Source organism: Nipponia nippon, unplaced genomic scaffold (genome assembly GCF_047370975.1).
Source record: "Nipponia nippon isolate SJK-2023a ecotype South Korea unplaced genomic scaffold, ASM4737097v1 scaffold_26, whole genome shotgun sequence".
In the NCBI taxonomy this organism is placed as follows: Eukaryota; Metazoa; Chordata; class Aves; order Pelecaniformes; family Threskiornithidae; genus Nipponia; species Nipponia nippon.
The window spans coordinates 5,106,393-5,132,848 of NW_028262343.1; the positions used below are offsets into that span (position 1 = coordinate 5,106,393).

The 26,456-nt window shown below is 43.4% G+C and overlaps 1 protein-coding gene and 1 long non-coding RNA gene across 13 annotated transcripts in view; one reads left to right on the forward strand and one right to left on the reverse strand.

Annotated features, from left to right (window-relative positions):
• The first annotated feature begins 230 nt into the window (after nucleotides 1-230).
• Nucleotides 231-26,456, forward strand: part of LOC148055188 (uncharacterized) — a 60,792-nt gene continuing 34,566 nt past the window's right edge. For 9 of the 12 annotated variants that reach the window (XR_015705807.1, XR_015705809.1, XR_015705806.1 and 6 more), the window contains exons 1-3: nucleotides 231-387; nucleotides 18,901-19,219; nucleotides 23,713-23,767. The gene's annotated coding sequence lies outside the window, so the exon portion shown is untranslated. Of the gene's footprint in view, nucleotides 429-1,952; nucleotides 2,015-16,059; nucleotides 16,086-18,900; nucleotides 19,220-23,712; nucleotides 23,768-26,456 lie in introns of those variants that run through there. The other 3 variants (XM_087762442.1, XM_087762443.1, XM_087762444.1) reach the window with 3 other exon arrangements.
• LOC148055189 (uncharacterized) overlaps nucleotides 19,239-26,456 on the reverse strand; it is a 50,456-nt gene continuing 43,238 nt past the window's right edge. The window contains exons 2-4 of the long non-coding RNA XR_015705812.1: nucleotides 22,459-22,642; nucleotides 22,098-22,294; nucleotides 19,239-20,590 (exon numbers count right to left, since the gene is read on the reverse strand). This is a non-coding gene — a long non-coding RNA (uncharacterized LOC148055189). The remainder of the gene's footprint in view (nucleotides 20,591-22,097; nucleotides 22,295-22,458; nucleotides 22,643-26,456) is intronic.

Consider the following 26,456-nt stretch of genomic DNA (forward strand, 5'->3'; position numbering starts at 1 on the left):
CACGACCACCGACTCAATTCAGGACCGAAAAGACTTGCCCCCCCACACCTGAAAGGAGCATGCGTGCTAATTTACATAGCAAGCGAGGCTAATTTTAATACAGTAAACCAATAGTGTACGAAATGTTAATCACTAACCAATAAGAGTAAATTTAGGCGGGTTTATACTAATCATGTAGCCTGATAAATGTGCTGTAGTTTGTGTGTGTTGTGTGTGCTTGTGTGTGTACCGGTACTCGTGGTTACGCTCGTGCTCATGTTCGTGCGTGCGTGGTTTGTGGAATTATTCTCACCGAGCACCCTGCGCAGAATTAACATCTCTATAAGAATCTTCTTCTTCCCTCACCGAATACCCTTGTTGGCAGGACCAACGCTGGATCCAGGACTGGTGATTTTCTCTCTCTCTCTTTTTGTTTCACTTTTCCTAAGGTGATTAAGTTGTTAAATTGAAGTCAAGTACTGCATGGCCTACCTTGATTTTCTGTAAAACCGCATAGCTGGGGTGAATATAACTGTGAGAGGGTTGGCGGGTATCGAATATTTGTGCTCAATATTTGTCTCTCTAGAAGCTTTCTATTAAAGCTGGTGTTTGTGTACGGACCTTGAGTGTTGGCCCACCTTAATCCACACCGAGAGGATTTGCGAATCTTTGTCACTTCTCCCCCCCTCCTCCCCAGGTGGGACGTGACATTAGTGCTCTTTCTCAGTTAAGAAAATGCAAGCCTTCTGAGTACCCCCACCATCAGAGATTTTCAGTGGTCTTGAATGCACGCTACTAAAGCTGACTGGTGTTTTCCAGTCTGTGTTAGGCAGCCAACCCCCTTTGACAATGCAGTTCATTTAGATCCCACTGAAATTCCAGTCTCAATGCAAACAGCAGAGATGTCACTGAGGTTTCTTCTGGCACGTATCATACAGTCAAGGTAATATCTTACGGGAGCACTTTGTGTACATCCACTGACTGACCTTCCTCCATCATATCAGACCTTCCTCTCTTTCCCTGTCTCCTCTACAAAGGCAGTGGTGTTGACCTTGTCTCTGCCAGAGCAGCCTGCTGCAATCATCTCTCTTTTTATTTTAAAGCAAACAGATAGGCATTTCGTGTCATTCTGCCCCTAGTGCTGCTGGGAAGAAACTCCCTTAAATATCTATTTTTCTCCTGGAAGTCTCTCCTGCCTCCTCTCCTTTGCTGTGACTCGTACTTGCTGAAGGTCATGCCATGACTGTCTATGAAGAGCCATGCCAGCTGGCCAGGTGTAAAGGGAGAGCCCAGAGCTGCAACATTCCCGCTGATGGTGCCCTTGGCTCCGTGCATGCCTGTCCTGGTTTCAGCTGGGACAGAGTTAATTTTCTTCTTGGTAGCCGGTATGGGGCTGTGTTTTGGGTTTAGGATGAGAACAATGTCCATGATAAACTGATGTTTGGGTTCTTGCTAAGTAGTGCTAAGCTGTTGCTAAATAGGTGCTAAGCAAGTGGCCGCTCACACTGGTCAAGGAGTTTTCAGCTTCCCCTGCTCTGCCGTGTGCATGGGGCGGGGGCTGGGAGGGAGCACAGCCGGGGGGCCGACCGAGACTGGCCAAAGGGTTATTCCATACCATGTGACGTCATGCTCAGTATATAAAGCTGGGGGAAGAAGAAGGAAGGAAGCGGGGGGGACATTGGCCGTGATGGCGTTTCTCTTCCCAAGTAACCGTTACGCTCTGCTTTCCTGGGGATGGCTGAACACCTGCCTGCCGATGGGAAGTGGTGAATGAATTCCTTGTTTTGCTTTGTTTGCGTGCACGGTTTTCGCTTTGCCTATTTAACTGTTCTAATTTATTTTACTTCAATTATTAAACTGTTCTTATCTCAACCCACGAGTTTTCTCCCGTTTACCCTTCTGATTCTCTCCCCCATCCTGATACAAAAATTCACGGATGCTTCTCCTCACAGTCTGAATCCCCCCAAGGGAGAAACGGAGTATTCAGAGAGTCCCTGAAATGAAACTCCATAGCAACGAAGTTACCATTAAGCAGGTATTCTTTATTGCAGCGCTGGGCAGCACTGGGGATTCTCCACCATAAGTGCTCCACCGATTTGGTGGACTTTCAGAGATTGTATACTATAAAATCCTACATATTCACAGGATTTCCGAGAAATCATTTACATAAACATGAGGTTTCCTGGAACTCATTAACATATGCAAATGTCCGATCCGCATGCGCAGTCGTCTCCCGTGGTGGTCTTCGGGATCTTCAGATGAAGGCTCGTATTCTTCTTCACTGTGTTCGCTGATTGACCTTTGCTTCTGCGCAAACTCAGTCCCAGCATCACGTAAACTGTGTCCTTCAAGGCTGTTGTCATCCTATTGTGACTTCCTATCTTCCGTGCATTTGTTCTCCCAAGGCCCAGTTGTCTGAGATGGGATTATCCCTGAGCCCCCTTATCTTACAACCATTCTAACTACTCCCTAAATCCCAAAGGCCTTTCTTTTGTTTAGTTAAGTGACTAAGATATTTAAATATCCTCCTTGCCCCTAGGCTTTTCAGGAGGCATTTTGATGCAGTGGCTTTGTCTATCTTGGCTTTAACCTTTTCAATCCCCCCAAGGGGAGAGTGAGCGAGTGGCTGCGTGGTGCTTAGTTGCTGGCTGGGGTTAAAACACGACAATGCCCATCTCCTGTGAGGGAGATGGGGTCATGATGCTCCATAGTCCCCCAGTCTCTCCAGTCCAGATCAGGGCTTGGTTTGCCCTCCACAGTGTTTCCTTCATATTTCCCTACCTGTCTGTGCTCATCCACAATCTGTATCTGGTTTTATGTTTTGCTTTGATGGGTACAAGGAGTGCCTTTTCATTCTGTGCTTGTGCAGCGCTAAGAACAAGTGGGCTCAGCATCTGAGGTAGACTCTAAGCCTGTCTGGCTAATACTGCCATGGCTAGTGAAGGGGAAATTCAAATTGTAACTGCTCAGCAGGGGTAATTTGTGACCAAGGAATGATCTGGCACGGAGGACAAGAAGGTCCAACTGCAGAAGGGATTAAACTGGCTGGAAGCAGGAATGCCAGAGACAGAAAGACTCCTTGCAAGAGAGTGAAGTTTCCCTGGGTGATGAGATAAGAAACAGCCTCAGCATTGTCTTGTAGCCATCCTGGTATGTGAGGGCTCAGGGGCCCAAGCTCAGGGGCCCCCTTTGGGCAGCAGAGCTGGGCTGGGGAAGGAGCCATGGCCAGCTGAGTTGCCCCATGCAATCGCCATGATTGGTGCTGGTGCCAGTGTATATAAGGAATCTGCTTGTGACGCATCTTTGCAGATACCTTGTAGAATCTCTTATTGCGGTAGGACTCTGCCCGATGCACTGTTCGTTAAATTTTTCTTTTATATTTAAGCACAAATGTGTGTTTAATTCTCCTCAAGGGGTACCATAAAAATTCCCCAACACTGGAAACAGAAAAAAGGCATGATCCAAACAAAAACTTATGACAAATAAAATACCATCCATGAAACAACTGGACAAGTTCCTAACTGCTCTGTTGTAGTTGAAGTTTCTTTTAAATCAGCGCAATTACACTAGGGGAAAAAACTGATCCAAAGTCTAACTGGCATGTGGGGGAGGTCCCCTCAGTAGCTCCCTGGGGCTGACTCAAGCAATGCTATATGAATACAAAGACACAGTGTGAGTGGCAATATCAAGATTAATCAGCAGAAAATCTGGGCTCTTATCTTAGATTGGACACTAACAAAATATGCCAATTTGGGCAACACCTCCCATCTCTTTTTCCCCTTACACATTTATCTGGTCTCCATGTTTAGACTGAAAACTACTCCAGGCAAGCATTCATTCTTACAACCTGTTTGTACAGCGCTATGCACAAGAGGAGCCAGCAACTGCTGGAATTAACAAAGAACCCCCAAACCAGTAGATCACCCAATCCTGTGCTATCTGATGGTCATTTTGGTGGACCTTTTCATGATTTTTTTTGATTTGTGATTTGAAATGCAGGGATGAAATGAGAAAATAAGACAGCCATGCCTGTCCAAGGAGTTAAAGAGGGTCTAAAAGTGTATAAGAGCCAGGGCAGATGGGCAGTGCAGCCAGTAGGCTGGGGGACCCGTCAGCAGGACACACCACCTGGGGTTTCCCTGCTGGGGTACACCACCACCCTGGAGGAAACAAGACCTGCTGCTGGAGCCACAAATGCTCCCCAGGGCGCTGGCACAGGATAGCCCCAGGTGAGGGAGAGAATGGGCTTATTGATCTTTTTATTCTTTTATTTTGAGGGGAAAAAAAGCCCAGGAAGATCTAAATTTGCAACTAAAAGACTAAAAACATATTAAACAGAAATAACAGAGATCAAATGCATACTAATCCACCAGCCACAATATGAAAAGCAAATAGTACAGGACTAGGAGTGTGTGACATTACAGCATTTTTCTACAAACTGTCTATATACTAGAAGTATATGAAAAAAAGAAAAAAAGGAAAAAAGAAAAGGAAAACACTACAACAAATCACTGAGCACAGCAACCTGAGAGGACAGTCCTGGGCACAGATAACCAATTTAAAATTAGTCATCCAGATTTTTCTAGCTAGATGTAAACCAAGGGGCTCCAAACAGCTTGACTTCATAAAAACAGGGTGGAGGAAAACAGTAGAGAAATAATCCTTTCAACGTGGGCTCAACAATGCACTGTAAAATAATCACACCTGATGTGAATAATAGTCCTTCCTGCAGCCCTGTCCCCCGCAACACAGCTCTGCCTTGGTACTTCACTCCACACGAGGAAATTACTAGAGACTTTACTTTGCTCCAACTTGTTTCTGCTGAGTACCTAGAAAAAAAACAGACTTGCAATTTTGTCTGCTTTTCCATAATACACCAGATCACATTCTCAGTTCCAGGGAGTTCTTCTTACTGTCTACTCAGAAATAAGTAGCTATATATCTTTTTTCTCTTCCCAAAATTTTATATAGACTGCTGTTCAGGGCAAGGCGAGGATTTTGAGGGGGTAGTAGAGCTAAGAGAGGTAGAGCTTCCAAGGCCTAGAGATCATTTGCTTTTTAAAGTCATTTTTGTCAGAAATAACTTATTGCTAGGGTGACTTTTAGGTTTTTGTTTCACAGCAGAGATGCCAGGTATGTCTATGCTTTATAGCTCCTGAGCATATTTTTTTTGTTTTCAGATATGCTGAATTTGTGTCCAGAGTATATGGCTCTTTCCATGTTAAGCCCAACCACATGGCAAGAGACTTCTCTAGTGCTAAAAGCAAATGTAGGTTCTTAACATGTGCAGTACTATACTAAAGCCTAATAAACAGTCTCCACCAAGACAAAGGAAAGTGACTCTCCAACTATTTAATCAACTAATAATCAACTTTCCTAACTGCTTCAAGCAATTAATTCAGAAGACTTTTGGACTAAGTCAACATGAAGGAATCCTTCCACCTGATTTCTTCTTATATGTTTCTCATGTTACAGCTCAGAGATACTGGAAGGTGTACTATACCTTGGCAGGGTCTTCAGGAAGGAAAGTTTCCCTGCTCCTCCTCACATGCCAATGCAGGGAGACTGCATGAGGAGCTGCTGTTTGCTGTCAAAGTTTTGATAAATCCCTTTGTATTTTTAGATTCTGTGTTATATAGGTAGCTTCTGCTTCTCAGTAGAGGTGAAGCTAGAGGTAGGCAGAACCAAGAGAGCTTTGGTTTGGTTTGCAAGTCTGGTTCATCTCTAAAGCTGGGCAAGGCAGCAACGCAAAGGGGGCCTGGTGGAGTGAATGAATGAATCTGGCTACTGGAGCAGGTGTTCACATGAGTTTTGCATGTTAGGAGATGCCCCTGTGCAAGACTTGAGTCCTGGTTACTTTTTGCACCCTTCTGGCACAATGTGGACTGCCGGGGCCTCTGCTCTTGACTGCTTGTTCCTTGCACCCAGAAATCCAGAGCTCAAGCTGTGAAATTAAACCAGGAGCTTAAAGGTGCAGACAGAAGGTTTATTAAGACACTTTCCAGCATCTGAGTGTGGGCTGATCTGTCAGTGTAGAAATAGCCAGAATTATTTACATCTCATCCAGGGAAAGGATTGCTACAAGATATATTGATGCCTGGCAGCGATATCGATTTGCGTCTGTTGCAATTACTCCCTGGGCATTTGGCCACACCAGGATCACTGGAATACGTGTCTCCCCAGACATGCATCCATGGTCACTGATGGGACCAGTGGTGGGTGGCATATGCCTTCTCCTCATGCTCTTCTACCTTTCAAGTGGGGCCCCATTTGTCTGTTCAGTGTCTGGGGGCTTTGGACAGCTGAATGATGTTTGAAAAATGTTTGTAAATGCGTGAAATGAATGATCAAGTTGTTTAGCTGTATGAGGTTTGCACAGGTGGACTTTTGGGGGGGGGGGCTTGCTTGGAGGCCCCTTGAAGTAAATTGGGCTGACACAGGCTTGGATGCATTGCTTTAAAATTCAGGTCTCATTTTCTCACTGTGTGCCCTACTTGGTCAACATTTTTCAAGTGAGCAGTTCATCTGCATGCACAGAACTGTGTGCAAAATCTGCATTAAGGTCTGGACATGGTATGCTTCGTAGTCTCTCTTGAAGGTTTTCTCTCCAATGGTTTCTGATTTCTTTGATTTTTTTTTTTCATTCATTGCATTCATATGGAAAAATGTATGTCTAAAAAGTGATGGTCTGGAGGTTTTGGCTTATCAATTATGTAATGATTTTTTTACTCATAATTGGAATTATAAAAACAGAAATACACCAATACCTCATATCCTTATTATTACACACACCACCACCACTACTGAGGGAGAAAGACAAAAGGAACCTCACTCCTGCAATCCCACCTGTAGACACCTCCCTTGTTCTAGTCAGCTTCATCTCTTAACCCTTTTCTCATCATTCCTGGGAATGAGTAACTTGCAACACTGGTATGTTTTTTTACCACATTTACTAATAATTGTAAATTATATTATAACTTGTGTATGTTTTCTTTAGACTGGGGGATTATAATATTTTACCCCTCCAAAAGCAAGCCAACGCTCTGCTCTTTCCTGACGTATGCTTTCTTTTATCATTTTATTATATCACACATATATTTATTTATGTCTTTTCTGTTTGTTTGTTTCTCCAATTAAATTATATTTAGGTTGCACATTCCCAGGGTTTTCTCTCCAATTTCTGAGTGGGAAGAAACGGGCCATTACAAAAACGATCTCTTTGACTAGTTGTGAGAACCAGAGCTAGAGTATGCTTTTGGACAGAGATGTGGAACTTGGTATTACCCATTCAGTAAGAGGACCCTTTAGATACACTGACTGACACCAGTCCTTGTTGCTGCTTTGAACCTCTGGGAAATATTAGCCATGTTATTCCTTAGTCAGAAGTACCAGATCCGCCAGGAAACTCAGCATTTATCTATGCAGTATTTAGATGGCTGCATTATTCATTAATTGCTCAGGATCAAGAGCCTGACTAAGCTCACCCGCTCACTGTCTCAGCCCTAGTTCATCAAATCTGTGTAACACAAATATCTCTGTCCCCTGTCTCAACCAGGTGCTATTGGAGCCTTTCAAGATTCAAGTTCCCACACTTACCTCTTCCAATTAAACACATAATCAATAATAGTTAACAATCATTCTGATACAACATTTCAAATGCTTATAACCTGTATTATGTATTAAACAAACTAACTAGAGATGCTAGCCCCTGAATAGTGGTAAACCCATCAGTCCTATCCAAATCATTCTTCTGTTCTCAGCTATCTCGAGCAAGAATGATTGAAGTTTGTGTGACACCTTTCCTTGACAAAACACTTAATTCAGTGTCCCTTCTCTATGTGGCTTCTGGGATCATGAGAATGGCTCAGCTACACTCAGTAGTTTGTGTTCATTTTAGGAGACACCAGCGCACAACAGCAGCTCTTCCTACTGTTTGCAGCCAGAGTTTCAAATAGCATTGTTTTTCTCAAATGGACATAGTTTCTTGGATCCCAAATCATCATTGTTTTGTTTTCTCTCTTCTGTCTTTTTGTATATCTGCAAATCTCCAGTGAAGATAAGATTACCTTCTAGCAACAAAAGCATTCTGTTTTTTCAGGGTTTTGTTGACTAGAATGGTAGTATGGGAGAACTCATACTTCCTTGATAATTTTCTATAATAGAAGCAGTAAATAATCATGACAAACAAATATAAGTAAAAGTTTAATATTTTGGTACCCTTTTCTACCAAAGAAAATTAGAGATAACAGGGACTAGCGATTACCTTGTCTAAACAAGGGCTTCCTTGCTTGAAAGTCCTACTCTACAAATATAAGCAACCTTTTTCAGACATTATAATGTCAAGATTTCTATGTCTAGTAATAATAGCTGTGATATGCATGATCACATCTTTACTTATATTGCCTTTTATGGTGGAAACAATTATCTGTGACACGTCTATGTTATTTAGCTTTTTCCAAGAGACATAAACACATCTACAGCGACTCCACTTTTCATGTACCACCAGCAGTCTGGTCTCATTTCCAGCTGTATCTCTGGCAGTCAGAATCCATATTTCATTTGAAATTCTTTTTTTTAAGCTTATTGATAAATATATGAAATCTTTCCCTGGATTTTGTTCTACTGCTATTGTCAAATGCTCTACCAAGTGCTTTTGCAATAGCCAGATCTCTCCCAGGATTGCATTCAAACAGCAAATCATAAATCTTCAGAGAAAATGAAATTCCTTTAGTCTTGGATAACATTTGTGAAGTTCATTTTGATCGTCATGATGAATGTTATATGATCACTCTCCACTGACATTGGCCACTCAGAAATAAAGTTCTGAAGCCTTTTATATGTGAGGACTAAGCATCCTTGTCTATGTAAGTGTACTGACTTCCAGTTTTTATTGATACCTATGGCATATGCATTAAAACTATCCAGATATGACCTTACAGAGGTATGAGCACAGCACCAGCATGCTCTTTGGAAGCATCTGTGAATAAGACAGACTTCAGCTCAGAGTGGGACCTCATTGTTGCAAATACTTGTTAAGGTTTGCCTTCATGCCTGTCTGATATCCTTGATCAAAAAAATCCTTGTTCAAAAAAAAAAGACTACCATATAAGTCTTGAATTGTATTAGTCACCTTTACTGCTTGTGCTTTCCTTGCCATGCTCACATCACAGTTTCTAGCACTGTGGGTACATGTTCCCATCCTGTTACTACTGAATGATCTATCTGAGATCAGTTTGACAAGGAGGGCAGCACAGCCCTGGGACAGGTTACTGAGAGATACTGGTGAATCTCCATCCTTGCAGGTTTTCAAGACCAGAGTAGATAAAGCCATGGTTGACCTGATCTGGTGCTGGTGAAAGCCCTGCTTTGAACAGAAGGCTGCGTTAGGTGTCTTCTCCCAGCCAGCATTTCTGTATGTCTAGTGTAAGATAATTCTAAGTAAGTCCATTTGCCCTGAGCCATGATACTGGCGAATGCTTTGCAGAGGTTTTTCTGTGGGTTGGGTGTTGTTGTCATCCTCTCTGTCTAAGCAGAGCACTATGCAAATCCTTGGAAATTTTTTGAAGCTGTATAACCCATTGTAACACCTCCATTTTTAAATGCTGGATGCTGTCTTGACTTGTGTACTTTGCCATAGTGTATTCAGATCAATGCTAGTTTTTATCGATTCCAGCTTTGATCCTGGTGACTCTTTCTGCCACTTGTCTATTTTCGTGCTGTTTTGGATCTGCTGGTGCTCACAGTGTACAGCACTCTCTGCTTTCCCTCAGCTTCAGAGGGAAGCAGCCGACTACATTTGCCTGGCAAATTCTGTCTTGTCAAAAGTTATTTCTGGGTCCTCTGGTTGTTCCTCAGAGTGTCTGGCACAAAAACCTCATCCCTAATCAGGGACACAGTTAACCCCTCCAGCCCGACAGCAAGATTGCCCTCTTGAGGTTCGATCATTCAGAAGACTTCTGTTTTCTCCCTTTTTCCTGTTGTCTCTATTTAAAAACATATAAACCATATGCTGAAGAGTGTTATGAAAGCCATTTATACATAAATTTGAGGAATACTGCACTCTGTATGAGTTTCATAGCTAGCCCTCTCTGCATGAGTTAACTGAAAACTATTAAGAACATTAATAGTCTGAGAACCACTGATTGCCAGAAATAAAGCTGCTTTCTGATTATCTGCCACCTTGATGGTAGCTACAGCTTGCAGAGACAGGGAAAAGTCCTGTTTAAACCATCTCCAGTTATCCTTGCCACATCCAGTAATTTCATGATGCTGCTTTTAACTGCTCCCTTCTGACAATTGGGATTTTTTCTGAGGTTCATTTAATAGGTAGTGGCAGGTATCGTTCAGCAACTGGCCAGAATCAAGGTATCTATAGACTTGTTCTTCATTTGGCCCAGTGCATGATGCAGGAGCTGGTCCTACTGGCGCATTTCAGAGCCCCTTGGAGATACTGCTTCACATGGGAAATTACCCCATTGAGTCAGACGGTAGCTGAGCTTGCCCTTTCACCAAATCTGCAATGGCTTTTCTCAAGAAAAGGAGGTTAGGGACAAGCCAATGACTGGAAAGGTCCCCGGACAGGCAGGCTCCTGAGGCAAGAAGGAGACCTCCAGGGATGAGACTTATGTGTCCCTTATGCTTCAGAAGGTCCTCTTATGAAACCTGGCTTCAACTACGTCTGCCTTGCCCTTATGCTTAGTTACTTGTCTGAGTACCTCTATTATTATGGCTGCAGAAATACTGTGTAAAGTCATGGTTTATGTTTGGTGTGATTTAAACTTATTTTTTTTGTTGCAGGGTTTGTGGGTTTTTTTCCATTTAGATGTTGGATTATGTTGTCAAATTAGCTCTGAAAATAATCTCTTAACCTTGTTTGGCTTTTTGGATAGAAATGTGTTTTCATAATGAAGTTTTAATTGCTTTAAGCTATCCTTATTTCAATCAAGTATTTTTGAAATCCTTTTGGCCCTGGAATTTACTCTACAGGTCTGATCTTGGTGCGTCTCAGTTCCTAGATTTTTCCTTATTTAAATCGCCGTCTTTGCTTTTTGCTAGCCAAATAACTGGAAGATATTTCCTTTGATTCATTACCCATCCAAATGCCAGGAGTCTCCCTATACCAGCATACAGTGCATGTTAATAAGACAGTGTACACTAATGACAGCATTAGTGTATGCTGTCCTGCAGCCTCTGATGGCAGCCAGTGTCGTGGTTTAACCCCAGCCAGCAACTAAGCACCAAACAGCTGCTCGCTCACTCCCCCTCCCCCCCCAGTGGGATGGGGGAGAGAATCGGAAGGGTAAAAGGGAGAAAACTCATGGTTTGAGATAAAGACAGTTTAATAGGCAAAGCAAAAGCCGTGCACGCAAGCAAAGCAAGGAATTCATTCACTACTTCCCATGGGCAGGCAGGTGTTCAGCCATCCCCAGGAAAGAAGGGCTCCATCACGCATAACGGTTACTTGGGAAGACAGACACTATCACTCCGAACGTCCCCCCCTTCCTTCTTCTTCCCCCAGCTTTTTATTGCTGAGCATGACATCATATGGTGTGATATATCCCTTTGGTCACCTGGGGTCAGCTTAAACCAAACCAGTCCTAAATCAAACCAATCTTGTAAACAGCTAGGTGAGCATCAGTGCCAGGATTTTTTTGATATGCAGTATAAGTGAAATGCTGCATAATATAAAATGATAGCGCTATTAATCCTATAGCACTAGTGATTCCCAGCCCCCTCCGGTATTGATACCAACACCATTGTCTCTGGCTTTAAACTTCATCAGTATGCAAACGGAGTGTCACTAGGATGGGTGGTAACTTGGTTGGATGCACTTTCTACATTTCTGGCAAATGAGTATAATTATTTTCAGAGCTGCAGGCAACTCATGCGTGTTTTATCTTCCATCTGGACCTGCATGCTACACAACAGTGATGAAAGATGATTTCCCCCCTCTTGGATGTTCATAGGCCATCATCAACACCGTCCTGATGAAATGGTCATGTATCCCCTAGCACGTCTATATCTGCCACAGCTTGACAACAAAATTATTTCCCTATAGTACTAAAACACTTCAAATATTCAAGTCCTCTGTGCATATACTTGTGTTTTGAAGCATTCAGCATTAACATAATGTGGTAATTTATAAACTGACAAATTAACTATGCAGAAATCTGAGGGGGGGCCTTATGAGATCTGCAAAGCAGCAGAAAAGAAAGCAAAAGCTTTTTGCACTCTATAATAATCTTATCAAGTGTTAGAGGCAGGTTTTAGTCTCCCATTGTTAGTGCTTTTCACTCCTGGGCTTAGCTACTGTATGCTGAAGCTGAGATGCTTTGAATCAAACTATTGTAACGATTGCAGCTCATGACAAACTGTACTATCATTGCTTGAGCAAAAAGGGGAAATATGAACTTCCATCACTGACCATTTAAAAGGGAAAAAGATGAAGGCAAAAAGGCTAAAATAGAATTTACCAAAATTAAACATTCACATCCATGATTGATAGAAAATAAATAAAGTCCGTCCATGCAAGAAGAATCAATATCTGCAAAGCCGATACTGCTCACAAAGAGGAGAAGAAAAGAAAGATCAGCTTCCTTTGTTTCTTTGTTATAAAATCATTTTAATGATTAAAATCCATCACTGTGATCACCCTCCTTAGTAAGTGCAGGCTGTCCTTACAGGCTCACCATTGATCCCTGAATAGCTAGTCATCAGGATTCTCATCGCTTGTACCAACCAAGGTGAAGGACACCCTTCTCACTTTTACTGCAGGACCCTGATTCCCCCCCAAATAAATTAAGGACTAATTTTGCTGGAACTCAGGAGAGGACTCAGTGTCTTCTGCTGCCCCGGTTTGTCTGGCGCGGACACGTCCGACGGGTGGCCTCACCCAGCATGGGCGAAGTGGGGAGTGCGGGGCACTGCACCCTTTGGGACAGCCCTGCATCCGGCCACGTCGCCTGCACGCTACAGCCGAGCATGGGGGCTGTCAGCATAAACGCTCCTCATCGGGGCTGTGCCAGGGTTGCCATGGCAACAGTATAATAGATTTGCCCTTATTCCATCCCAGAGCCCACATTGAAGCATGATGCAAAATTTGCTGGAGCATGAATTCCTTTCAAGTCATGGCTCATGTGGCAGGAAACAAGTCAATGAGCAGACAGCAGTAAACACAGGGATGGAAAGAAACATTTACTTTCCTGCGCTGCATGCTCGTGGTGAAATTCAAAAGCCGACACCCCTCAGGACCCTATTTCTGTCTCATTTCCTGGTTATTAATTCACTCTTCAGATGGGGGTGGGGTTGGCAACGGGGCTCAGGCAGCCATGGCAGGCGGAGGGCGGTCTGGCAGCCCCAAGGTGATTGCGCTCTGTGCAAGTGGACCCTGGCCCCCAAAACCACCATCCCCCAGAGGAAAGTGAGCCCCATCCCCATGGCATCCCCTGCAGGGCCAGGGCCGCCCAGGCATCACCCTTGGTGCTATGAAGCATGGGCAAGCACAGCTTGGAAGTGAAACCATCCCCTCTGCAAAGTTTATCATCTTAGTCATTAGCTAAAGCACAATGAGTTTAACGGTTTGCTTGGCTGTGGAAACATCAGAATGAAACATCCTGCAGTCCTGAAGTCTGGGAGCCCAAGCCAGGCATGGGGCTTCTCTACATCACTAGTACAGCTGCTCTCCCTGTCACACCAAGAATATATCTTTTATTTCAAAATCTCATGCTAATACAGTATAACACTTCCACAGGCTCAGTCCTTATTTTTTTTCCCCCTGCAATTGCTCCAGAGTCAGGGAAGCCATCTCTGTGTTGGTGGAGGCCAGCCAGCCCTGACTTGGAGCTGTGGAGACAAGGAGGCATCCTTGGACAAGAGCAGGTGCTGTTATTGCTGAGACCCAAACACACATGTAAGAAACTTTCCAGTCCTACACCTAGACCTCACTTAATCATCTTCAGCATCTTTCCAGACAGGGGCCCCAGGCACCTTCTGTACCTGCCCCTCACTCATGGGATGCACCCCAACAGAAACCTGCCCTGGAGGAAGGCTGAAGGTTAGTATGATGGCAGAGCATCCCATGCTGGTACATCATGCTGTGTCCTCTGTAAACCAACAAATGCCCTGAACATGGTCTCCCAGCCCTTCTTGGATGGTTTCTGTTGGGGCTGGACTGCTTGAGGCATTTGCTGGCACACTGGGCAGCCAAGCTCTCTGTGGTGACAAACATCACCTTTCTTGGACTTTTTCCATGTCTGATGATTTTTTTTTCTTTGTTCGGCTTCCGGCATGCGTGGCTGTTCTGGGAGCCATGCCATTTGCAGGGTGAAGACACTCTGGCAAAGGCCTTGTGGTGTCCAGGTCATGGATTGAGGCTGCTCTGCCGGCCACCAAGTGTTTGTCATGCACCCCTCCACTGGGGCGTGCTGGCCACCCCGCAGAAGCCCACCACGGCCCTCACCTCAGCCCTCCTCGCTCCCCCTCCTTGCCAAGGACCAGCACAGTAGGCTGCTCCTCACCGATGGCTTCCCAGCAGGGCTCGTGGGGTGTGTAGAGAGACAGCGAGAGCTTCTGCAATGCAGATTATTCATTTTAAATATGTTTTTATTTCTTTGGCTGGTAAGATGGTTTCCTTTCTCTTTTATTGGTTGCTTGTCTTCCCTAGCTTGTATGCTGAAATTGGCACTTCATTTTCACTTCAATTCCAGCCTAATATTAATGCAGGCAGTGATGTAAGAATGTGAAAAAAAGAAATCCAGTCCTTATGCTCCATGAACCCACTGGTGATATATTAAATATAACATATTTTTTTCCTTATATATTATGGAAATAGTTCTTGCATGTCTGAAGACACGCGGTATTATCTAAAGCACCCTATTCAGACATGCAGGCTAACTTGCCTCTGCTGTACTCTGAGTAAACAGGATTGGGCTAATGGTGTTTTGTGTAAATGAGGCACATGTTAGATTGAGTGCATTCAGGTCTGTTTATCTAGTTACGATTTTTCTTTGCAAGAGCATTTCAGTCTCCAGTTTCCTTGTACAAATGTCCCTTGCACTGAGTATCTGGGAGATGGGGAAAGGTCTAAAGAAGTTCAAGATTTTACAGCTCAGTTGAATACTGAGGAAAATGGATACCAAGGTCAGGTTAAGAATAAAGAAATTGATTCCAAGGGCAGCAGCACAACGGAAAAGGCCTAGGCTCCAGCAAAACATTTTCTTTATCATTGTTCTGCTATATAAAAAAAAGTTGGTTGCAATAGAAGGTGACAACAGAGGGAAAATGCTATGGAAACTGAACATGGCAAAATTTTGCCAGTGATTTATCGTATATGTATTTTGATTGTTCCTATCCCACTGTTCAGCTTCTCTGCACAAAACTGCGGCATGGTAGATGCTGGTAATGGATTCCTTCCAACAGACCCCTGCTAATTCTCATCTGTACTGGCTTTGGCTGTGATAGAGTTAATTTTTTGTAGTAGCTACTATGGGGCTATGTTTTGGATTTGTGCTGGAAACTGTTCATAATACAGGGATGTTTTGCTATGGCTGAGCAGTGCTTACACAGAGTCAAGGCCTTTTCTGTTTCTCACACCACCGCACCAGCGAGTAGGCTGGGGGTGCAGAAGAAGTTGGGAGGGGACACAGCTGGGACAGCTGACCCAGACTGGCCAAAGGGATATCCCATACCATATGACATCATGCTCAGCATATAAAGCTGGGGGAAGAAGAAGGAAGGGAGGGACATTCGGAGCGATGGCGTTTGTCTTCCCAAGTAACCATTACGCATGATGGAGCCCTGCTTTCCTGGAGATGGCTCTAAACACCTGCCTGCTGATGGGAAGTAGTGAATGAATTCCTTGCTTTGCTTTGCTTGTGTGCGTGGCTTTTCCTTTACCTATTAAACTGTCTTTATATCAACCCACGATTTTTCTTACATCTACTTTTCCGATTCTCTCCCCCATCCCATTGTAGGGGGAGTGAGTGAGCAGCTGGGTGGTGCTTAGCTTCCTACTGGGGTTAAATCATGACATCGTCATTGATCCAGATATATATGCTGTCTCAGGAGCAACAGGCTGTGTCTACATCCTGCCATGAATGCTTTCAGGAGTAAGCTATTTCACACTTTAGTGTTATTACAGTTTTGAACATGTGTATAATGCAGTACTGTATATCAAGGTAAACTCTACATAATACTGCAGATGTGACCCATTGTGTTTCATCTGTGGTACCAAGGAGTCGGAGGATAACAGCGCAGAATTAAAAGGTTTTCTATTGTGGTTCTCCACTAATTATTACAATATTTTCAAGAAACTTCCACAAAGTGCCACATGGAATGTATTTATATGCAGATAGATTTCATATTGTTTTAAAAATAGGCAGCTTCACTTAAATCACATGGATATCTACTGTATGCTCAAAAAAGCCTGTGGTGGGTTGACATTGTCTGGATGCCAGGTGCCCACCAAGCTGCTCTATGACTCCCCCTCCTCAGCTGGACAGGGAGAGAAAAATATAACGAAAGGTTCGTGGGTCGAGATAAGGACAGGGAGAGATCACTCACCAATTACCGTCAATGGGCAAAACAGACTCGACTTGGGGAAATTTAATTTATTGCCAATCAAAAGTTAGAGTAGGGTAATGAGAAATAAAACCAAATCTTAAAAAAGCTTTCCCCCACCCCTCCCTTCTTCCCGGGCTCAACTTCACTCCCGATTTCTCTACCTCCTCCCCCCAAGCAGCACAGAGGGATGGGGAATGGGGGTTGCAGTCAGTTCATCATGCATTGTCTCTGCCACTCATTCCTCCTCACACTCTTCCCCTGCTATAGCATGGGTTCCCTCCCATGGAAGACAGTCCTCCATGAACTTCTCCAACATGGGTCCTTCCCATGGGCTGCAATTCTTCACAAACTGCTCCAGCATGGGTCCCCCATGAGGTCTCAGGTCCTGACAGCAAACCTGCTCCAGCGTGGGCTCTCCATGGGGTCACAGCCTCCTTCAGGCGCATCCACTTGCTCCAGCATGGGGTCCTCCGCGGGTTACAGAGTGAATATCTGTTCCACTGTTAACCTCCATGGGCTGCAGGGGGACAGCCTGCTTCACCATGGTCTTCACCAGGGGCTGCAGGGGAATCTCTGCTCCGGTGCCTGAAGCACCTCCTCCCCCTCCTTCACTGACCTTGGTGTCTGCAGAGTTGTTTCTCTCGCATCTTCTCACTCCTCTCTTCCGGCTGCTGTTGCACAGCAGTTTTTCCCCCTTCTTAAATATATTATCACAGAGGCACTACCACCATCACTGATTGGCTCAGGTTTGGCCAGCAGCGGGTCCGTCTTGGCGCCGGCTGGCATTGGCTCTATCGGACATGGGGGGGAGCTTCTGGCATCTTCTCACAGAAGCCACCCCTGTAGCCACCAAAACCTTGCACAGAAACCCAATGCATGCAACAGTGTAGAAGAAATTATGTAGGTTTTTTTTTCATAGCAAGTGCCTGTGGAGTTTTTCTAATCCATAAGGAGAAACTGAAATGAGTAAGCAGTGGTTTGGGACATCTGTAGGCCAGTCTACAGAATTTAAATTTGCACAAGGCATACACGGTCATTTGCAGGCTAGCTCATTTCACTTAAACAAACACAGGAACACTTTCAACTAACTGATAAGATATTCATGAAGCAGAAGTGCTTTTTTTAGAAACAGGTAGAGCTGCCCAGGTGTTAGATCAAAGGTGAATCTAAAAGCAACGTCACCAAAACAGGCAAGGAGCCTCCCAGTTGCCCATGGGTATTATTTTGCCACAGATCCTTTCAACTTTGCTTTGAGTTGGTTGGCTTAGCTACACAAAGCCACTGCAATTTTGGTGGTTGTTTCAAGTCATACAAAAGATGTTTTTAAAAACATGCTTATAGAAAAAAACAATAGGCTGTCCTTTACAGGGGTGGATCACAAAGATTGTCTAGAAATCACTCGAAAAATCTAGAGGATGAGGTTTCATGGGGAGCGGGGGGGAGGGGGGGGGCAGCCTCACACCCTTCCAGGCCTGGGCTGGGGCATGACACCTCCCATCCCAGAGTCACTCAAAGAGGCCCACACCTCTGAGGGCTGCTGCCCACTCCTGACCTCTGCAGCCACACTCGAACGCAATTCCCTCACGCTTCTGCGGGGAAAAAACCCTCAGCAAAACCCCAAAGGTTTAGGAGCCCTTCCTCTTGTAATGTGAGAGATCTCACCTGCAGAACCTGTAAATGGGCTAAAGCCCTCTCTATGGAGTACTTGTATCAGTCAAACCAGTTTCAGAGAGAAGCTATCAATCTTTATTCTTATCTGTACAGAAAACACTTACAGGGCTCAAATCAAAATGTATAATTTTATTATATAATTTAAAAGTCTGTTTGCAGAATTTTTCGGGTGGTATCATTCTCTCAAGGGCATTCCCTAAATTGATTTAACAGTTATATATTGGGTATAATATTCTCTATGAACTAGGTGTTTTCCACACTTTCCAGAATTCCACAAAGTCTAAAAACTTTCAGTACTACATAAAAAACAATCAAAACTCAATCTTAAAGATAATTGACTTAATTTTTCTGTCCAACTCCCATTACAGAAAGACTATATACCCTAATGCAAGACCGTTTATGATTATAGAGCTCTGCTGAAAACTGTTTACCACTTTACCACTGTATGTTCCTGCAGTCTACCTCTGCTTCTAATTCTGTTATGAACTCCGCTAAATCTGGTTCAGTTCTGCATGGCGGCAACAAGTGCTGTAATCTGGTTTATGTGCTGTGTGAAAAAGCAATTATTTCATTTTTAACGTGACATCTTTAGCTTAAATAAATTTGGCTTTATTAATGCACCTTTTCCGTACTGTTCATTATTTGACATACTTTCATTGTGTCCCTTTCTCTTTTGTGCTCTGCATGCAGGATCAGCCTGCACTGAGAAGCTGAAGTGAAGCCGTTTCCTGAGGCTGGAGCCACGCACGTTCTTCACATGGGCTCATGTTCACATGCACGTCAACGCCGGTGCTCACTCAGGGGACAGAGCTCAGCATCCTTTTGACCTGGGGATGTTCCTTGCAGGGCAAAACACATACATAAATGCATAAGGTCTTTTCCACACCTTATGGTACGAGAACTTTTCCAGCTCTCTAGACCTTTCTTTTCTCTGAAGTTTTCCCTGAGTTTTTACCATTTCTGTCACGTCTGTGGGATGGAGTGATGAGACCTGAAAACAGCCTTCCAGGTGAGAGCATACGCTTGATTTATATAATTGCATTGTGGTCTCTCGTATGTTATTCTTCAATCTGTTCATGATGGATCCTTGCACCCTGGTAGCATTGCTGACTGTTGCTGTTGCTGAGCTGTCTTCATCTGTTTGTCCATAGCGATGACTCCCAGGTGACTTACACTCTTTGGAAAATTATACTCTGGGTCTATTTTCTGAATATCTGCACTTAATTACTGATATCTCCACACAGCACTATTTGCGAGCACAATGAATGAGCTCTGTCGGGTACTGAAATCAGTATAGTCATTGCAGATGTGCCCTGTAGACATGCCCTTAGCATCTGAAAAATAATGTATGTGTAGGACAGACCATTCCCCCCCTTACATTTCAGATAGCAACACTGAGCTTCACCTGTCAAACTGCTGCCCCATGTTCATCTTGCTTGTCTCAGCATGGGAATTTCCTCTAAATCTTTTCAGTGTTTGAAAGTTCCCGCTCTTAATCTTTGTCATTTCAGCAATTTACAGCCTATTCTTCTTCTTTTGTGTCCCTTAGCCAGTTTCCGAAACAGGAGAATTTTTCCTCTGTGTACTTGGCCACTTTGTTTCTTTTGTAGCTTTACTTGGTGGACTATACTAAAAGCTATTGAAAGTCCAAATAGATTTTATCCCTTATTCATTTATTAGTACATTCTAGGAGATTAAAGAGGTACCATTTTCTTTTGAAGAAACTCTGCTAATTAGACTACATTGTGATCCTCAATGCTTTTTTATTTTTTAATTATAATTCCTATAGTTCAAAAACTGGCATGCCAGATTTTCCAGGTCATTCACTTTTGAAGGTAAATACAGCATTTTCCATGCATAAATGTTCAGGTAAATTTTCCAGTTTCAGTGTGGTCGTGTTTGCTTCAGCTCAGCCATTTCATCTTTAAGCCTTCCGGTGCTGCTGGGTGCCTTCCACTGAACCAGGTGACTTACTCCTTTACAATTTATCACTTTGCTTCAGCATCAAGTTTTCTGGGACACCTCTACCTCTGACAGCACCTCATTCTTACAATCAAATACATTTTCTGAGCAAAAAAACCATTTTTTAATTATTATTATTTTTGTGGAAGCTGGAATAAGGACAATTTGGTAGATTAATTTTGCTTATCCAGATTTCAGATACCACCAGCTTTTATACATACAAAGACTGAGCTCTGCTGTCATCTTGTCCAGTACTGTTTTTCAGCAGGGTAGGAACACTCGTAGCAAATCAGTAGCCTAAGCATTGCTGGGCTTTTATAGACACTATGGAAAAGGGGAGGTAAATGAAATATGAGGATAATAATGAGAGTGTCTTGCAGAAGTTTACAGGGACCTTCCTCAAAGTGTCATGGGAAACCTGGGAGTTAAAAAAAAAAATATTAACCAGCAAATAGGATGAATAGCACAGAATTCCCATAAGTTAAGATGGGAAGTGATCTAGTCCAGTCACTTCCAAAACTAGTGTAGTGTAGTAACCTGACAGCATGTCTTACTTTGCGCCTTTGTAAGTGTCTGGGCAATCAGGCAGGGATCACATGGGGAGGTGACAAAAGCAATTCCATGTACACTTCAGACATCATTTTTTATTAATTTCTTGATTTTACAACTTTAAAAATATGCACACTCTTGCCTATTTTTTAACATTTCTTTGAGAGCAGAACTGAGCTTTATGGGAAAAAGTGTCCTTTGATGAGAAGCAGGGGCCCATCAGGTTGGTTCAGGGAGGGAGCTGCCAGCAGATATGAACACCTGGATGAAGGCAATAGCTGGAAGAAAAGGTGGCATCACCTCTGTCCCCACTATAATCCAGAAACAAATTCAGCACTGGGCACTGGGTATAAAGATACTACAGACCTATCTGTGCTGATATGACATGGGGTCAGAGGGGGGTCCATCTACATTTGCATGGTTGGTTTGGAGCAGCAGTGTGCTTGAGAGGTGATTCTCACCCAGGCTGTCCCCAGTTCAAAGTAAAACCTCTCAAATGCCTATCCTGCAGATTTGGGGCACCAACTGCTTTGATCTATTGATCTTCTTGACATCTTGTTATGTAGACAGGAAAAAAAGGTGGCTTGAATCAACCTTATTTCAAGGATTGATTCAGGTTTGTAATCCCACAGCGTCTGTAGTCTAGAAAACAAGCAAGCCTCACAGAAAATTCAGGACTGCCTATGCACCCAGCCTCCTTCACTTCTGAATAACCGACTGTTCAAAATAAATAAGCAGCATGGCCTCAAGTCCCAGGCTTTGCAGGACTGCATGAGCCAACCATCTCTCCCTTCAGCAGCAACTGAGTTAAAAAGAATTTGCATAAATTAAACATTTGCAGGAAAACATGGCAGATAAAGCTGTGATCTTATGAGAGGGAAGGACTTTAAATCTGAAAGCAGATATCTCAGAGAAGAGTATGTAGGTAAGCAGAAAAAGGCATCGCTTTGAAATGTCTAATATCCGTATTGCTGCAACCCTCACAAGTGCTTCAGAGATAAGATGAACCACCAGTTAAGATCTCAATGTTAGGTGGAAACCAATTACGCAGCTTTTACAGTAAATAAGACGGTGCACAACAGGGGCAGGAACAGACCCGTGTTAATTGCCACCCCATCCAGGTGCATATGAGAAGCACTGGAATTGAGTTTTGGCAATTTCTTACCAACGAAGTCTGCCATCAGCTGATGAGGAGCAGAAGATTGGAGAGTGGTCCTGTCCTCCACAGGAGCAAAGAAATGGCATCCACTGTCTCTTACTTATTGCTCCTTTGCCTTCTTCCAAAAAAGCCTTTTTACCCTTTTGCTTTGCTCCATCTATGCTGCTCTGTTGACAGTCACAAATACTGAAAATATTGAATTAAAGGAAAGACGTACCTGGGTCTCATTCATTTTTGTCATAGGTCTTTCAGTATTTCTGGCAAGATTTTTCTGGGCACTGGCCACATCGCGGGGTAATTGCTTTGGTGGAAGAATAGATGCAATATCAAGGAGGCTGGCAGAGTTTGTGGTCTGTGCGCTCTTGCCTCGAGGATTTGTTTCTGCCCACCCGCCCAGTCCACAGACTGAGATGACTGTGAGAGGAGGAGAAGAGTGACTGCAAATTTGCATCCCTCGTATTGTGACAATTACTTTGTAAATAAACAATCTAAAACAAGCTTAGCAGGAAAGGCTCTAAATAGCAACACTTCACAATATTAAAGGAATAGGTACAAATTACATATATCTGGGGTTATACCTGCCCGTTGTGCAGACCAAATCCTCTGGCTTTTACGCAGCCACTGGTGAAACCATTCCTTTTCAATGGGATCATCACCAGCCTTGATAAGGTGTTTGACATGCATGTGATGAGATGTCTGAGCACGTGACAAGGTGTTTGACCAGACCAAGCTCCTTCCGCTCAGCATACCGCAAGAAAGAAACTGGGAGAAAAATGAAGAAATTAAAAGCCAGTTCTCTATTTGTCAAAAGACTAATTCAGGGAATCAAGCCTATTTCTCTTCTCTTCACAGGGAATGTTTAGACTTTATTTCAGTGTGACAAGAATTACTGAAACACCCTTTATCTAGAGAATAACTTGCCCAAAGTAAAACCATTCTGTGTGCTGATTACTGTTAGAGAAAATATAAAATGGAAAAAATAAAGAATAAAATAATAAAAAAAAAAAGAATATTATATGTGGAATATAATATGTGGATCAGGCACATCCAAGCTGGCTCCCAGCAGTCCCAACCAGGTACTGGGAAAGTCAAGATGGGACAGCACGAAGTTCAGCGTGGGATGCCAAACTGGCCCAGGAAGCAAGTCAAATATCTGGGCAGATAGCAGGCATTGCATTTCACGCTGCCGTGTGTAGACTGCTGTCATGGCCTTCGTTAGCCCCGGACAGACAGTTGGGGTACAGCAATACTACATTGTAATGTCGGTGCCATGTGGCAGCAAGTTGGTGCTCACACACTCCTGCCTACAGAGAATAGGGAAGCGATAAAAGGGAGAGAGGGACTTGGAAACAAGAATTATGCCCTTCCAACTCCTTCTCATCATCCTCCTTTCTCCTCTGCAGATAGCCCTGAGCCCCCTGTACAGCTTATTGACTACTTGAGAGTGATTCACACTCACGTCTCTTTTTCTCTGCACAGCATCCTGCATGTCTGGCTCACTGCGAGCAGAAAAATATCAGCAAGTAAAACAATATAACTGACTTTGCTTTCACCTTCTTCCACTTTTGGTAATATTAAATAAGGTGTCTTCAATCTTCTTTCCCCCACCCCACCTGCTGTTTTTTGCCCTGTATGCAGGGATGTGGTTTCTTTTCTGTTTATATTAGCCCCTAAGTAAGATTTATTTTATCAAAGACCATGAGCTGGGCTACTGCTATTTAGAGTCAATCAGTACTGGAATATAACCCTCAGGGAAGTGTAATTCTGAAATAGAGTTGAGGACAAGACTATACAGCCCTGCAAATACCCTGTTGTCATTTTCCTTTCTACAGAGCTGTGCAGCTGGGCTGGTGAGGATTGGTGCAACCACAGAAAGAGCCAAAAAAGGTAAATGCACAATGTCTTGTAGTGTGCTGGAGTCTACACCCCACGTAACTCCAGTGTCTCCCAAACCCCATGTAACTCCAGGGTCCTGCTATGCTCTCAGGCTGGAACCAGTAGATCTTACATCTAATGGGAAGTAGCTCAGCTGCCCCACACAAGCTATAAGAAACAAGAAAATAACCAGCGAAATCATTCACACCCCACCCTGCAGCTGTCCTAACCGACCTCGGCTACATCCTCTCCCCTGTGCAGAGTGCACAGAGTGCAACTGTGAGAGTTCCCAGACTCTCTGCTACCACCTGCCCTTTCCCTCCCTGGGGACCATATGAAGATCCCAGCTCGGGAGTGGGAGGAGAGCTGCCCAGAGCATTTGCAATGAAAGCAAAATTTCTGTGGAAAAAGAAAATACTGATCTGCTTCTGTAGTGTCAGAAATGAGGTCATCCTTTCCCCTCTCTTTGTGGGGAGGAGTAAGGTGATCCCACAGAGGAGGGGAAAATTGCTCCTTGCCTTGCACTTCGGAAGCAGTTCCCCGGAGATTTCCTACAGTTATGGGTTTTGCCAGGTTTGGAAATTAGGGGTCAAGATTATTGCAAAGACCTGGGAGGAAAAAGGCAGCATCATCAAAGTTTGTTCTTCACCTTCTGGCAACTGAACACACAAAGGCATCCCACAAAGCCATTTCTCACAGCTCTGCTTCAGATTGAGAGGACTATATTTACCTGAAGTATCATCCTCCCAGTTACGTATAAAAAAGCTTTCAAAAAACAAAGACTGCGAGGGGAAAAGTTTGGACTAGAGCTCACTTATTTCTTTCAGCATGCAGCAGATCAGCCTGCAGTCTATAATTTAGCTACATTTTAGTAATCCTTCATGAGGACAGCAAAAGACACCTGCCTGGTCACTGGACAGCTCCTTTGCCAATTTTCAGACTGCCAGAGGCCATCAAAGATACAAAATAAAAAAAAACCCAGAGCTGTTAACAAAAACTGCCTGTTTGTTAGCCTCATTCTTGGAGATCACTGAATGCTTTTTGCTGAAAGTTCAAAAAAATCCTTCTTTTTCCTGTTCCAGGAAGAACAGAAATGCCAGACTGAGCCACAGCAAAGCTGTGGGAAGCTGAAAACAGTTACCTTTGTTAGGAAGCATTAGGCACCCTCAGCCATGGGCCTTGCTAGCAGCTCTGCCTGTGCTTTGACTCTCCGGGTGATACTGAGCTGAGGCACAGCCTCCGCTTTAAACATTTTTCTAGTGTTTTTTTTTTTTTTTTCCTCAGAAAACTCTGAAAACTGGCTGTTGTTTGGAAGAGCCAGAGTTGAAAAGCAAGGCAGCAAGTTGCTTCATTGATAGATTTATGTTTGGAGCTTCAACTACTTTCAGATAAAGCAAGTAGTGTAATGAAACCAAGTCCTATCAAGTAGCAAAGAAATCTTAAGCCCAGAACAAAAAAAGCACATACTTTTCTGTTTTATTTTTTTGCCTTGAGTTCTGTATTGATTTTATTAAAGTCTCCCAAGACAGAAAATTGCAACAAGCACAGCAGGTGCACTCAGATACATGGGTATTTTACAGGAATGTATCCACCATGCTCTCCCCCCCCCCCTCCCCCCGCCATGTAGTCTCACATTTCACAGGTTTTGATGTTGCTTTTTTGTTTGGCACTGGTGGATGGCAGTGGAGGGTGTACTCGGTGAGATGGGACACCAAAAGTGCCACAGCTGATTGAACTGTGAAACTGGGAAGGCAGGAAAATAGGTGTTTCCTAATGCAAATAGAATAGGCACTCATATTTTAAAATGAGTTGAGCACTATTGGAAAAAAAATTTTTATTACATAAGATTGCCAGAGGTTTTGCAAATGACTAGGAACCTTGAAAACTGGCTGTCTTGCATGTAATAAATTTTAAATTAAAAATCCAATGTGAAATTAATGACCATTGTATGCCCAGCAGTTTATCTTACCATTTGTAATGCAATAAAAGAGGATCAGATAAACACAGGCTTAACCTCTGCCACAACTGATAATGTAAAACATACCTTGTATCATTTGTCTTTCCTTTAGGCAGTATACAAAAGACACAAAAATGAACAATTCATGCCTAAACAAAGAGGAGCCTGAAAGCAGTGATGTCAGATGTTTACTCTAGGTCATTATTAGGGGGTTGAGTGGATTTGCTTATAAACATAGGTTACTTTGTGGTTAGGGAAATGTGAGAGATAAAGTGTTTTCAGAAATAAGACATCTCTTTTAAAGGCACAATGTTGCTTTTTCTGCACAGTAAGTTACCGATAATGTTTTGGTTTTTTTTTTATGGTATATGAAACACTCTCATGACCAGTGTTTTTTACTTACCTTGCAAAGAATGCATTCTTTCCCCCTGGACTGCAAATAATCTGAATCTAGCTAAAGCCATTACAAAGTGTCCTTCAGAACACTGAGCCTGCATTTGAAATTAATGTGTGATGGAAAAGCTCAACATGAGGATTAAAACACTTTGGTTAAATGGAGAGGAGCTGGAGCATAGCAAACATCCTACTGTGAATTTTCTTTATTCTGTCCCTTTCCTGACTTCTCAGCCCTTCCTTTAAAGTGAGTCACCCCCGTCTATGAGCATGAAGATGTGATATCTGTCTAATTAACCAAACAAAGCCAATGCACACCAACATAATCCCTCCAGAGAGGAATCCTACTTC